A 13,618-nucleotide genomic window follows, 5' to 3' on the forward strand; every position below is an offset into this window, starting at 1 on the left:
TTATAATCTACATATAATTTTTTCAAAAACTTTGCTGATTATGAAAAGAAGAAGGTAGAAAGCCATCCACAATCATTAAGTAGGTACAGGAGACCAGGGGTAAAATAAAAAATTCCAATGTTCATTTTTTCCTACCTTAATCGTTTTTTATTGCCCATAACTTAATGTACTAAACGAAATCCGATTATATCACGAATAAGTCAATATATTGTAAATATATTAAAGTTTATATAGTATGAGAATTTTTCTAGTCTAGCAAAGTTTACAAATTTTTAAAAAGTTATAAACTGAATTATTATTTGTTTATAAAAAATTATAGCTTTTATATTAAAGTATTCAAGATTTTAAACGTTCAAGACTCGTTAGAAGTTTTAAGATTTATCAAGATTTCAAAACCAATCGAAGTTCTAATTGATTTTGATATCGTCAATATACAGACAGCTACAATTTTGACGAAAATAGAACAAATGAATGAATACAGAAGCCAACTGAAAACAAGAAAATTAAAAGTAAATTAAAACATACACTATATAAAGGTATACAATATAATAGTTAATTTTTTCATAGATCTATATGGAAATACAAGTGAGTATTTTGATTTGAATTCCACTTTTCTACCGAAATATGCTTTTGCATAGCAATCCACTTACTTTATAATAAATTTTCTCACTTATATATCTCTAATATTTTCAGAAACCTAACTCATTTTAAATATACAAATATTCAAATTAACATTGATCCATAACATTTATTAAACTTGTGACCGTGTATTCGGAAATGTAATTATGAATGTTTATTCACAATTTTAGTCGTTACTTTCACGTAATAGTATCATAAATAATTGAAAAGTTAAACGTAGGTACCTATACGTATCATATAGCAGTCCTTCTAACTAGGTTAATGTTAAAAGTAAAATATTTTTCTCTCCATAAATGGGTAACTTAAAGCTTTAAAAATAATATACAAACGGCTCCATATTGAAATTTTTAGTTTTTATAAATTTTAAATGTGTTTTTCTCGAGGCGCTGCTTTTTTAAACGTTGTACACGATAATTGCAAAACAACGTAACTGAGATAAACTTCAAATTTGACACAAATATTATTTATAACAAACGAATGATTTTAAAAATATTCTAATTCGTCCATTATTTGATTAAAAAAACCCTAAAATCTGGAACTACTAATCCGTACTTCTCAAGTAAGAAATAAAAGACTTAAATCCTCAAGTGACAAACAAACTACAAGTACGAGTATAATAAAAAAAAAATGCTCTTTTACTGTTTTGGATAATATTTACTGTTTGTAGAATGTTCACCGTATAGATATGCACGCAGAATAAGGGGGTTTGCATCACCGACAATAACAGCTTTAATATTTAATATTTTTGGATGTATAGTGCGTAAAAATATTTTTTAAATATTTCTTTATACGTGTATTACTATTAGATAATATTAGTTATACGTGATTCACAGCTTATGTGAATCCTCAAAGATTACCACACCTTATCGCCTTAGAAATTCGTATACCCCCTTACAATGTCCCTGAAAGGCTTATCTTTAAAATGGAATTCCCTTCTAGGCACTTGTATGCTTAGTAAAAACCAATATTAGGAACATGTTCTCCTAGTCAGCGTCACCAGTAGACTTCCTTTTGATATTGCGTTGTAATTTTAATTAAGGGTATTCTATCGACGCGTAATAACATTGAATTACTTAACCCTGTGGGGACGTTTCACAAAGGGCCGTCTTCACAGGATGTTAGAAAGCGATCGTAAGTATTTTAGGGTCTACACAGTATGATCACAGCGTCGTGTTCCCTACCCGAAGGGCGACAGAGCAATGGCTGCTGCCCCAAAATATGGCGTTCGTGTCGTATCAGTCGACCTTTCGAAATATTTACACTTCCTTGTTTTTCTTTTAACGACTGAATTAAAATTTTTAACGGAAACGTGCCTCATGAAACAAATGTACTTATCTTCTATGTAAGAAATTTAGAAAATGGCATGTCGATGCATCGCAGTATTCGAAATAATTTAAAGTAGAAGCTAAGTTACTTATTTATTCGTGTGTAACAATTGCTGCAGCGAAGACTACAATTTCTTTTATCGCGTAACAATAAGAGATTTCGACTTGTTTATTTTTAATTTTCATCGCAAAATTGACCCGAAATAGAGTAATGTATATCTCCTTGTTTACTACAGAAAAGAACAATCTGTTATTCACAGACTAAAATGTTAGAATAGTTTAGTGTTATACTTGTTAGACATCGAGTATGTTTACACGTTCACTGATAAATTGAACTTAAATAAAAAAAAATTCAAAATGTATAAATTTCATTTTAATTTTAGTTAGTTTCTATTTGTTTAAATTTAGTTATTACTTTATACGAGGATAACTAAATTGACGAATTATTGATATCTTTTAATATATACGATATATATTATATAGTATCTACATTGAGTTGTTTGAAACAAAAATTGAAAAAAGAATCTTCTAGACTCCGTTCTGGATTTTTTAAACAAGTTTCTAAAATAAACATCTAACATCCAACAAACACACATCTAAATTACAAATTACTAAAATATTAAAGAACTCATTATCTTCGTGGAATTGTTTTACCAAACAAATATCTTTTGCAAAGATTGTATATAATAACAGTTATGGAACTTTTTTAATAGGTTCCATCGAAACTATTCAAATATAGAAATAACAGGTAAATAAAAGGTCTGGCTTGAATAAATTTTATAAGAAATAAAATTGAAAGTTCTTACCTAGTGGGAATAGATATTTTCTTCATTGATAGCAAAAAAGTTCTCAATCTCATAAAAAGTTGTTCAGCTATTATTTTTGACGAGTTCATTTTCCTGTTTAACGCTTCTTACGAAACTAATCACTTCTTGTTGTATCGTATCTTTTATTCAAAATAAACATAATACTATGTTATTATGTAGTGTATAATACATTACATTATCAAAGAAAAGTTTTAGTTTCTTGCAGGTTAAAGAGAAACAAACGGAATCGGAAGTACCTACTTTGTAATTATATAATCCATACTTTTCATTTCGTTCAATGAGACGGAACATGTACGAACATATGTATGTATGTATACGTGTAGCTTTCTCGTTATTATGTTTCTCTGTTGAAAAATTGTTTTCTCTTTGCACCGGTTTTCTTTTTTGTTCTACTATGTATCCTCATGATTTGTAGCTGCAACGAAAATTATGTAAAAATCCGCGTAATTATACGGAGCTTCCGCTATCTAACGAACAAACTTCTACAGTATATTCATAATACGACATTAATTAAGAATCGCAACAGAAACATTCAAAACCACATTCTAAATGTCGTATATAAAGCTACCCTCTCCCCCCTCCCCCTTAGAATTAGAAAAAAGCGACCAATTATTTCACAAGCTATTAAGATAGTAGTTACACCAAAGAAGTATCATAACTTCGATAAAAAATTATAACTTATGTTTCTGAACAAAGAATTGTAAAAATTGAACTTCATCGACAACCTGTACCAACTCTACAAAACTCTTCTACAAGAAAATCTTCTATGATAAAATCTAACACAGAACAATCTTCTTGAGAAACATTGACATGTGAATCACTGGGAATATACTTTGGGTATATGTACACAAGTACCTATACACTAAAGGATCTGTCCCAAATAATAGAACGTATATGTACAATAACCAAAATTAGACTACTCGACGGAACTAATATTGCAACTGTCGAATTTTTGGCATCGCTTCAAGGTAAAAAACTCGTGCAGGATTTTGAAAATTGTCTCCCATGAACAGAGTTCAGAACAGGTTACAACCCGGTCGTCGACCTTCACGATGCGTCAAAGGGAGTCTCCCTCAGTGGTGGGGAACAGGCAGTTGCGTTGTAGGTCGTTTCTTGCAGTTAGTGAACTTTTACTGTACCATCTTTTTTTATTTATTTTAACGTGGGGGGAATCTTCCAAAGACTTACCTGACCCTCAGGATGGGGACGAGGATACTACGGAATTCTCTGCACCTGGCACCACCGACTAAGGAGCCTACCCACTTAGACCCCATGGTGATACGGTATAACATCCGGTGTTCCCCTTCATTAGTGCGATGATCCATGTTTTCGTTGAGAGGGTGACCATTTTTACCCTACCATGAAAACGTTCCTACATGGAAATTATTGAAATTTTAAATTATGGACGCGATTAAATAATAGCTGGGTATTTCTATCGTTATCAATAAATCAAACTTTATTAATATTGAGTAAGATATATTTTTTGCGTGCGTTCTTCACGAGATTGGCTTTCAAACTAACTGCGAATCGCAGTTCGTCGTGGTAACAAACAAACTCTAATTTTGTTTAATAAGCATCACGTATCCGTAGAATAGAATCTTCTGGAAGATCACACCTTTACATCTTTAGATGGTATTGGAAATTCAACAGAAATAATAAGCAGACGCATTCTCCGTTTTGCGTCTGGAAACGAATATATATTGTAGGTTCGAAAACTTGATGATATTTTGGTTAAAAACAGGAGTGATGTAAAGAACAGTGAGTACTGTACAACCAAGTTACAACAAAAATCGTACACTATATATCACAAGATGTTTCGTAGAATAATTTAGGGATGATTTGGAGGAACGAATTTAATTTATATATAAGGCAATATATTTGTATTTATTATGTTGTAATAGAAAAAAAAATAATCCTTGCTATATACAATAAATAATCCTTTCCTACGTATGCAGAGAAACCATTGAGAACACTTTATATGAATTTTTCTTAAATTGACATGTTTTAAACCGGTGAACAGGATATCTTAAAAATTAATTAATCGCTCAATTTGAAATTTTGGCTACACGTAATGTAAATATATAGTTTTCATCAGAAATAGGGTCAATAAAAAATGAAAACAATTTCTTTCGCAGTACAGAGATAAGATGCAACAATTGTGGTAAAAATCGTTGTGTACTTCTCCGAAGTGTTGACATTTTGTTAATTTCTGACTTTTTCAATTTGTTCTGTTTCGAACGAAAGCTTAAACGCGTTTTTGTCAACACCGAGTTTATCGAGCCTGTTGACACGAGATTTCAAGAATCATCGAACCAATTGACTTGAAATTTTCTGTGCATTGAAACTAGACATACTAAATTTCGTTCGGTATCTTTAAATTTTCGAGTTTCTTAATCTTCTCCAGGTACAAAAATTTTGGAATTTTGATTGAGAAAATATCGAAATCTCTTTTCAAACTGTCGCCATTTTGTTCAATTATATTTCCCAGTTTTTATTAGTATAAAGAAATCCAATATTGTAGATGAGAACAGCAATATTTGTACTATTCAATAATTGGTTCGTTCCATCCGTTACCTACCTGTGGAGCGACGCCATTGTGTCGATGGTAAATTCACTTTTACATTGGACAACAGATGATGCATCGTAATCCTGAAACACCAAAAATATTTATTACAACTCGTTAAAAAAAATTCAGACAGTAGATTAAAAAATCGATAAATATGTCTACGAGAGTCTACGTTTGAATTTCTTAATTATTTCGGTTTAACAAATACGTATGATAATCTGATCTCCTTCTCAATGGGAACTCTCTTCGAGTAGTATCGACTTTCGATACTGATGGTGTATGTGGGTGTCTCTCAAGTAGCTAAGTGTCTCGTTTAGTTTCTTCCGCCAATAATACGTGAGAAGCGCTTCGCGACACCAGTCGGACACGTGTCGGTATTGAGAACGGGATCTTATGAAGGAGAAGAAGGTTGGAGGTGCGTTTAAGGGAAGCATTTACTTACAAGGTAGCGATCGATGGAGCTGGGGATAACAGAGAATAAGAAACGAGCATTGCGCGCAATGTGTGTGTCACTATTTATTAACTTCTTATAAAAATAACACGTAAACTTCTCTACGGTGCATCGATCTGCAATAAGAGGAAACAAGAGAAAACAATTAACGTATTAAAACACCAAGGGACCTAAAACGTATTAAAACACCAAGTATCTAAAATCAGCGTCGAAACTTTTATACGTTGTTACGGTTGTACGAATACAGTATGCTCGAACCGATTGTATCGATTGTTATTTTATTTAGCGATTCCACGAGTATGTTCGTTTTATCGAAAATTTTAACGACAGTAGCTTTTATAAAAAAATAATAACTGTTGATGAAAATATAAAAATATGCGAAATAAGTGTATTTATATTTTATCGATCATTTCTTTGGATTAGATACTGTTTCTTGAGTCGTGTGGTTCATTTCAAAACTTCGTATCTGTTGACCGAAATTGGTAAAACATTGGATCCATATTTCCAGAAGCTGTATTAATATTGTAATATTGAAGCCAACTGCCACTGAATATTATTCCAATAGAAACTTTTACGAGACATTTATATTTAGATCCATTATTCAATCGACAAATTGTTTATCGTGTCATGTTCACCTGTATTCGAGCTTAAAATTGATAGATATATTGTACATATTAATGTCATCTGATAGCAGTTTTTAGTTATCAAATAGTGGAAAACTTCGATGGTTTTATACGCGAGAATACTCTAATAGTAGAGATATGTAAAATTCTTATCCATAAAAAATAGAAGATAAACAATCCACTTTGCATCCGCTACTTGTTGAATCAAAATTAGAATTTAAATATTTCACAAGGAAGAAATAATTAAACAGCTCGATCGAATAAATGTTACGAAAAAATTACTACACGTTCGTGTTACTCGTCATTTATTATTGGAATCAAATTTTACTCATTTTTGGGCAATATGTACATATTTTCTGAAATCGAAAGAAATATTCGAATAATAGTATCGAATTCTATCGATTGCACAATTTTTTCCTAATGTATGCTTTCCAGTCGAATGTTACTAGTCGACTAATCTTTCGAGTATTACGCGTGTATACGAAAAACCTCTCATAATTCTGGCCGCGATTTATGAAACCTTCATCGATAATATCAATGGCCGAAAATTCGGTATAAAAGTCGTAGGTCAAGACGTTATCTCAAGCCTCACACGAATAACGTTTCTTCCTTTCCCTCAGTATTCTGTTATCTCTTATACACAGCAAGGAATTTAATGAAAGAGGTAATTTCACGTAAACGTTTGAAATTATTGCACGATGAATCATCAACGTTTAAAACGTTTTGTGATATTAAAAGAAAATTGTCTTTTTACCTCAGAAGTACATACCTATGCAGTTTATGAAATTGAAATTGATCGAACAAAAGAGAAACATTGGATGTTTTTACTTATTCTTGGAAGTTCGATAATATTCATTTTGTGTTACATTCTTTAGGTTATTTTTGATTATTTTCCTGTAAGCAACAATTATTAGAATTATCGTTACAGAACAATTTTATCATTTTTCAAGAAGAACTTCTTTTCGATAATTTGTTCAGCAACAACCACTGTGATTAGAAAATAACGAATTAGATGATCGTTACGAATAATACGCGATAAAGTGAGATAAAATCCTGAATTATTTCAAAAATAAATGCATAAAATGTTGTTTTTGTTATTGGAGAAATTCCAGGAAACGTTTACGTGGTAGAACGATGAAAGTTATCTTCGAGAAATAGATCTTATCAGCAATCATCTGGTCACGAATATTTAATGTATCTTTCGAGCAAGTTAACAAGACACGCAACAATATTTACTTTTTAAATCATTTAAATATCGCAACACGAAAGAAAATCACCAATATTGCGATTGAAGGTTGACAATTAAATTTCACAACGTAACATAAGAATATTAATACAAGATGGATAAATATCGTAGATCGATATTAGTACTCTAAACACACATACCATGCTTATCGATATAATAGCTAACTAAATATTTAGTAATTGTCAGTGTTTGATAAGCTATTTTTATTACCGTTTCTATTAATACATATCAATGCTTTGAGTCATCTTAAGAATAAACATAATTACGTAACCCATAAATACGAAACTATATAGTTATAATTCTAAATACATTAGGGATATGGTAGAAGCAAAAACAATAATATCGTATTAGAAAAAAGAGTAAAAAATACAATATAATAGTAGTAAATATCTATAATGTAATTCGAACGATTACATTTGAAACAAAACTAAAGATAAGATTATTTCGAAACATTAACTTTATACGCGTACTTATTGTTCTTTTTCTATTAAACATTCGATGCATTTACTGTCTTTCTCTTCATTACTGTTAAGTTTCGTCCCAATATTTTTAACTCGATATTTGTTATTTGTTTCTTTACATATGTATGAATAAAAATCACAACGATTTATACGGGAAAAGAATATATTGGTATAAAATAAATTGGTGTTTCGTCTAGGTATTCCTAATAAACTTTTTGTTAAGGTTAGCCCAACAAACCATGACTCTGACGCAATTAATACACGCATATTATGCGCGTAGTGTTATGATTTAATAATAATAGCGAATAAGTACAAATTTCCCTTAATTAAAAGAAAATTTTATTTCAACAATATAAACAAAAATTATTTCTTTTTTCAGTAGATGCACCTTTCAAGAAATGATCTTGATTGTTCAATCGAAGAAAAATAAACAAAGGGGAGATCGTATTTCCATTTGCATGTGAGGATTCTAGATGCAATCGATTATACACGGTCTTTAAATTAAGAAAAAACTTTGTTACACTTGTTTTATCTTGATAAACTTGTGGACTTCTGTACTTCTCAAAGATTAAGTACTATTTTTCTTCATAAAAGAAGTATACCAATCTGGACCTACCATTTTATTTCCAATCCAGCTAGATGAAACTCGTAATTTATTAAAAATGGCATTTGATATGTAAACTTTCAAAGCTCCTTCGACATCAACCCATAGTAAATATTTACAGCTTGTTTTACATAATCAGTTAACAGCGTTTTTAGTATCCAATATGTTCGAGTATAATTTCCCTACTCGACAATTTTGCTTTCTTAACGTAGCAATCAAGTGCTTTTTTGAGAGATTGAAAATCTTTAGCAACACTATTAACGCTTCTACGGAATTACTAAACTAAACCAAATAACCTCGCTGTACTTAGTCAACTAATAGCTTGTTCAATAAATTTTATCGAACGACAAAACTTATTGAACAACTTAGTAGAGATTTTTAACGAATTCACGGTTGTATGCATATAACTTTAACGCATCGAATAAAATAAAATATTTTAAACTACTGTCAATGTTCTATGTTTTCATAAAGTATTGATAAAAAAATATGGAACAGTATATAAGAGGATGAAAATTTATAATGACTGGAAACAAAAAGATCGGATAAAATAAAATATTGTAAACTACAGTGAATGTTCCATATTTTTATAAAATATTTATAAAGAAGTACGAAGCGGTATATTAAGAGACAAAAATTGATAAATAATCAAACCAAGAATATCTACTTATTCACAATGACTATTTTCGACGCAGTAATACATAACACGGGTTACAAATTCTTACGTTTCAATACGATGAACAAGAACTATCGTCTACCGCAGAATGCACTATTTACACATAATTAGTCTACTCAACCCCTAACTGTTACATAATTCAGTATGTCGATAGCGTTGATACCTTTATAAATGTTGCAATAAGTTTTTTCGTCTGATGCATAGTGCTACTATTTGCAATAGATACTACAATCGTTTTACAAATCCATCGACCAAAGATTCTGATTCATTCCTGTCAAAACTGTATTTTAATCGTTCATTCTTCACATTTGTTCAACAACGTACGTTAAACTCGCTCTGACACAATTTTTTACCCAATAATTATGAACTAATGGCAACGGCTATACATTGCATATATTTCAATGAAATTTAACATTTCTTACGTATTCGTATAGGTTCCCGACAAAGATTAGCATCTCGGTACAGATTTTGAATTACTGTTTCTCCGAGATACCTCGCTATCATATCAGAGACAAAGTGCCTCAATTATTGAAGGTTAGGGTTGTCTTTTCTCCACCAAATACTTGGTGGAGTTACAATATATATTTTAGACAAAATGTTATGTGCAATTTGTCGCATACCCACCCTAAATATGTAAGAATATTATAATTTAATACAAGTTATAGAATATTACAAGTTTTTGCTGAGAATAATCGTTTGTCGGATTTAAGAGACCGTAATCGTGCATAGGTATCATCTAACAAAGCTTTATATGAGTTGAAATTTGAAGTAACCCCTGGTGATATTGATTCTTGTACTAATATTTAATATAAAAAATATCTGAATGCAAGTCGAAAAATTTGTGTGAGAAAGAGACGAGCTTCAACGAAGCGATTTGGTCCCACTTTCACGAGTTACATTCATTGTTAACCATTTAGAACGCTCGTCGAAATACTAACGTCGTTCGAACCAAAACGAATACGACCTGCAAAGAACATTCATTGTTAAACGTACTCTCCATTTAGATAGCAGCACTTTCGATAAAATGATTTCTCTCTGCGTCCGAGTGTCAATCATGCAGCAACGAGTAACTCCCGATTGGTAAAACGATATTGCTCGTACGCGTTTCACCAATCTTGGCAGTTTATGCGCGTTCACGATACTGTACACAGAGAGAATCGTTCGAACGGAGTGTACCCGTTAATCTTCAAACGAAGCAACGGATTATTATCACCGTCTGAAAATTGCTTCGACATTCCTACAGCGTCTGGGAGCTACGGCCATTTTCATTCGCGTCCTGCGGGATATCCTAGCACGAATACGCACGTAGGTGAATGGGGACTCGATAGGGCAATGTAACAGGGTAGCAGGGGTTACAAGGAGTGTTCCAAGGGTCCCGAAGGCCCCTTCGACTCCGAACGAAGCGGAATCAGCTGCCGGCCATGTTTCTACAAACTCACGCGCGCATTCAAATATTAATCGCGCGGCGACGATATTTCCATTTCATCGCGGAACGAGCCGAACTTACAACCTTTCGTGACATCAATTTCCACGAACACGGATACGTTACCGTGCGAAATTAATGAAACGAAAAATTTACCGATTGCCAAGTTTAGACATTGTTCATTCCTGTAGTTCGTACGTTTCCTGATAAACCAGCAAGAATTGATGATTTTGAATTCGATGCAGACCACGAAAGTCTGGTCCCTGGTGGAACAAATTTCACGATTACGTTTCGAATCGAAATTGAAAATCGATTGTCTGATTATAGAATATTGAAAAATGTCGATCGTGATTAGTAATTCGGGGATGTTTTCGAAACGAACGAGTAAAGTATGTTTTGTCAACGCGTAGTAAAAAATTTATTGTGTATTTGGTTTCCGTTTAGCATTCGGTATAACGCAAAATCATCGCTAGTTACCCAACAATCGTTGCTTATATTCTAACGTAACGTGCAAACTGTACCCGTTTCCGAAATGAACGTCACGATCGAATCGATAAATAAATAATTAACAACCAAAAGCTTCTCTGATGCTTTCCGTGATCTCTCGTTCAAAGTAGCCCATAAAATCTGCATTTCGATCGATGTAAATTTTCAAGCGGGCTTCCAAGCACGATTGGAACTACATCGATGAAACAATTTTCATTTGGACGAGACAATTTTCATTTATTACGTCAAATTTCTATTACGCAAACGTTTCGTGACCCGAACGATCGGGTTTCGCGTCCAATATCAACGCGGTGCGAAAAAAGACCGCGTCTTTTCTGATTGGAACGAAACTTGACGTACACAGGGGTGGCAGTATATGACGTTTCGACATCACGCGACAGGGATGTCATTCATACTTCCAGTGGTAATCACGATGCAACACTCGTACGGTCCAAGTACCAAGCTCGCAGGAATGTTAAAGAGTCTCGACGACGATGTTTAGGGTACTTGTGCAACATCCCCTGAGCAAACACGAGAGACATCTTTAGGGGTGCTCGGCATTGGGAACCCATGACATCGCAGGAGGCTATGTTCCACGGGGGTTAAATGACAATGGGGGATGCTGGGTGAACTGGTTTCAACTTACCAGGGAAACTCCCTCTTTGTGCCATTTATTGATCCAGAACACTTCGTGAACGACAGCCGATCGATCCCCATGCAGGTACGTAACTAGAGGGGCAGGAATACCACTCTGGATGACATTCAACGCTTCCTTGTCAGTGTGGAACTTGCGTGTATGCGGTGTTCAATGTGTTGTACACGTTTAAATGAGAACACCACTGAAGGGTCAAAAAATGGATAAATTTTCGGAATTTTTCTTTCCAAGTAGTCACTAAATGAAAAATTTAGTCTTTTGCAGAGAATGTAAATATAACTTTCAGCTTCGTTTTACAATTTTGCGAAAGTAAATCGTACAAAATGGCGAAGTTATTCGCTATTCTCGGAACACCTTCTGGTTAAACATTGTTTGTTAGCTTTCACAGTTGGTAAGAACTTGGAGGTTTGAAATAAAAAAATGTTGTTGATTCGTAAACTAAAGACTAGTATCTACAATGTAGCGTAGGATTTTTCGAAAATTTCAATAATTTTAGAAACGGTGTAAGTTTGAAGAAAGAATAATCATTTTTATCCAAAAAACGTATTTAAACGTTACGTTATAGAACACTCTATGCAGAATATCTCTATAAAATTTGAAGTAAATCGGATGTGTAGTTCCGGAGTTTTGAGAAAAAAGTAAAACAAGTTTATTGGTATAGAGAGATTGGTCTCTACTTGTAATATGCTTTAAAAATTAAATAATATTTGTTCATGGATGAATTTTTTTTAAATATTGAAGAAGAAACGGGAATATGGAACGTTCTTAATTTCCTTGTCAGAGTTTATGTAAAAGCATGGTTCCGAGCTTCACGACAAAACTTGTATATATATTGTTATATTTTTATGAAAATTGTACGTATATTGTCAAATTGACGATGATATAGCCATGTTGGAATGAATGCAACTATGATCTTAAGGTCCAGATGTCGATGTCAGTTTTAAGGACTGTCTTCATATTGGCGCGGAAGGGTCATCTGCTAGGCAGTCAACAATTTGACTATTTTTCTTTTGGTTTTTCTTTCTAGTCAAGTTTCAAGTCCAGAGTCACGAAGACCACATGACACTGTTGTCGTTCACATCAAGACATATCACTATATACTTGTTTGTTCGGACTTTGTATTCTTATATATACGAAAACTATACTACTAAACTACACTGCATATTATAATAAACTAGATATTATAATCTGAACTTTACAACAAGCCATATAGCATCAGAAACCTGTAGGAATGGAAACAATGTTACAAATGGTGGAAGCAATCAAAAATAAACCAACAGACGGAGCGTATAAAAAATTCAACTTGTTCTGAAAATGTAAAAAACTACGTGGTTTGTTTTCATAGAGTGATTTATTCATTTGCGAAGATTCGAAAAAATTGTTTGAAAGTGTGCGTATATTTGGAAACACGAGAGTAACTTTAATTATAACTTAAACAATGCTGAACTTGTGGCAGAATTGTAATCGAGTACTACCAAGAAACGAGGAGAAAAATCAATTATTTATATTCTTGTGCAACGAAACAATTGTTCTAGATATGTTATGGAAAAAGGCGAGTTACAAAAATAAAAAATGTTTAAGTTCAAATATTGCACAGATTATTCTTTCGTTCAATGACACAATTTTAAGGGATGTGACG

At 32.6% G+C, this 13,618-nt stretch overlaps 1 long non-coding RNA gene across 2 annotated transcripts in view; it reads right to left on the minus strand.

Annotated features, from left to right (window-relative positions):
- LOC143143297 (uncharacterized) overlaps positions 1 to 13,618 on the minus strand; it is a 48,160-nt gene that overhangs the window by 30,872 nt on the left and 3,670 nt on the right. The window contains exons 3-4 of one of the 2 annotated variants that reach the window (XR_012991083.1): positions 5,370 to 5,440; positions 3,980 to 4,146 (exon numbers count right to left, since the gene is read on the minus strand). This is a non-coding gene — a long non-coding RNA (uncharacterized LOC143143297). Of the gene's footprint in view, positions 1 to 3,979; positions 4,164 to 5,369; positions 5,441 to 13,618 lie in introns of both variants that reach the window. The other variant, XR_012991082.1, reaches the window with a different exon arrangement.

The sequence above is a fragment of the Ptiloglossa arizonensis genome, chromosome 2, assembly GCF_051014685.1.
Source record: "Ptiloglossa arizonensis isolate GNS036 chromosome 2, iyPtiAriz1_principal, whole genome shotgun sequence".
Lineage (NCBI taxonomy): Eukaryota > Metazoa > Arthropoda > Insecta > Hymenoptera > Colletidae > Ptiloglossa > Ptiloglossa arizonensis.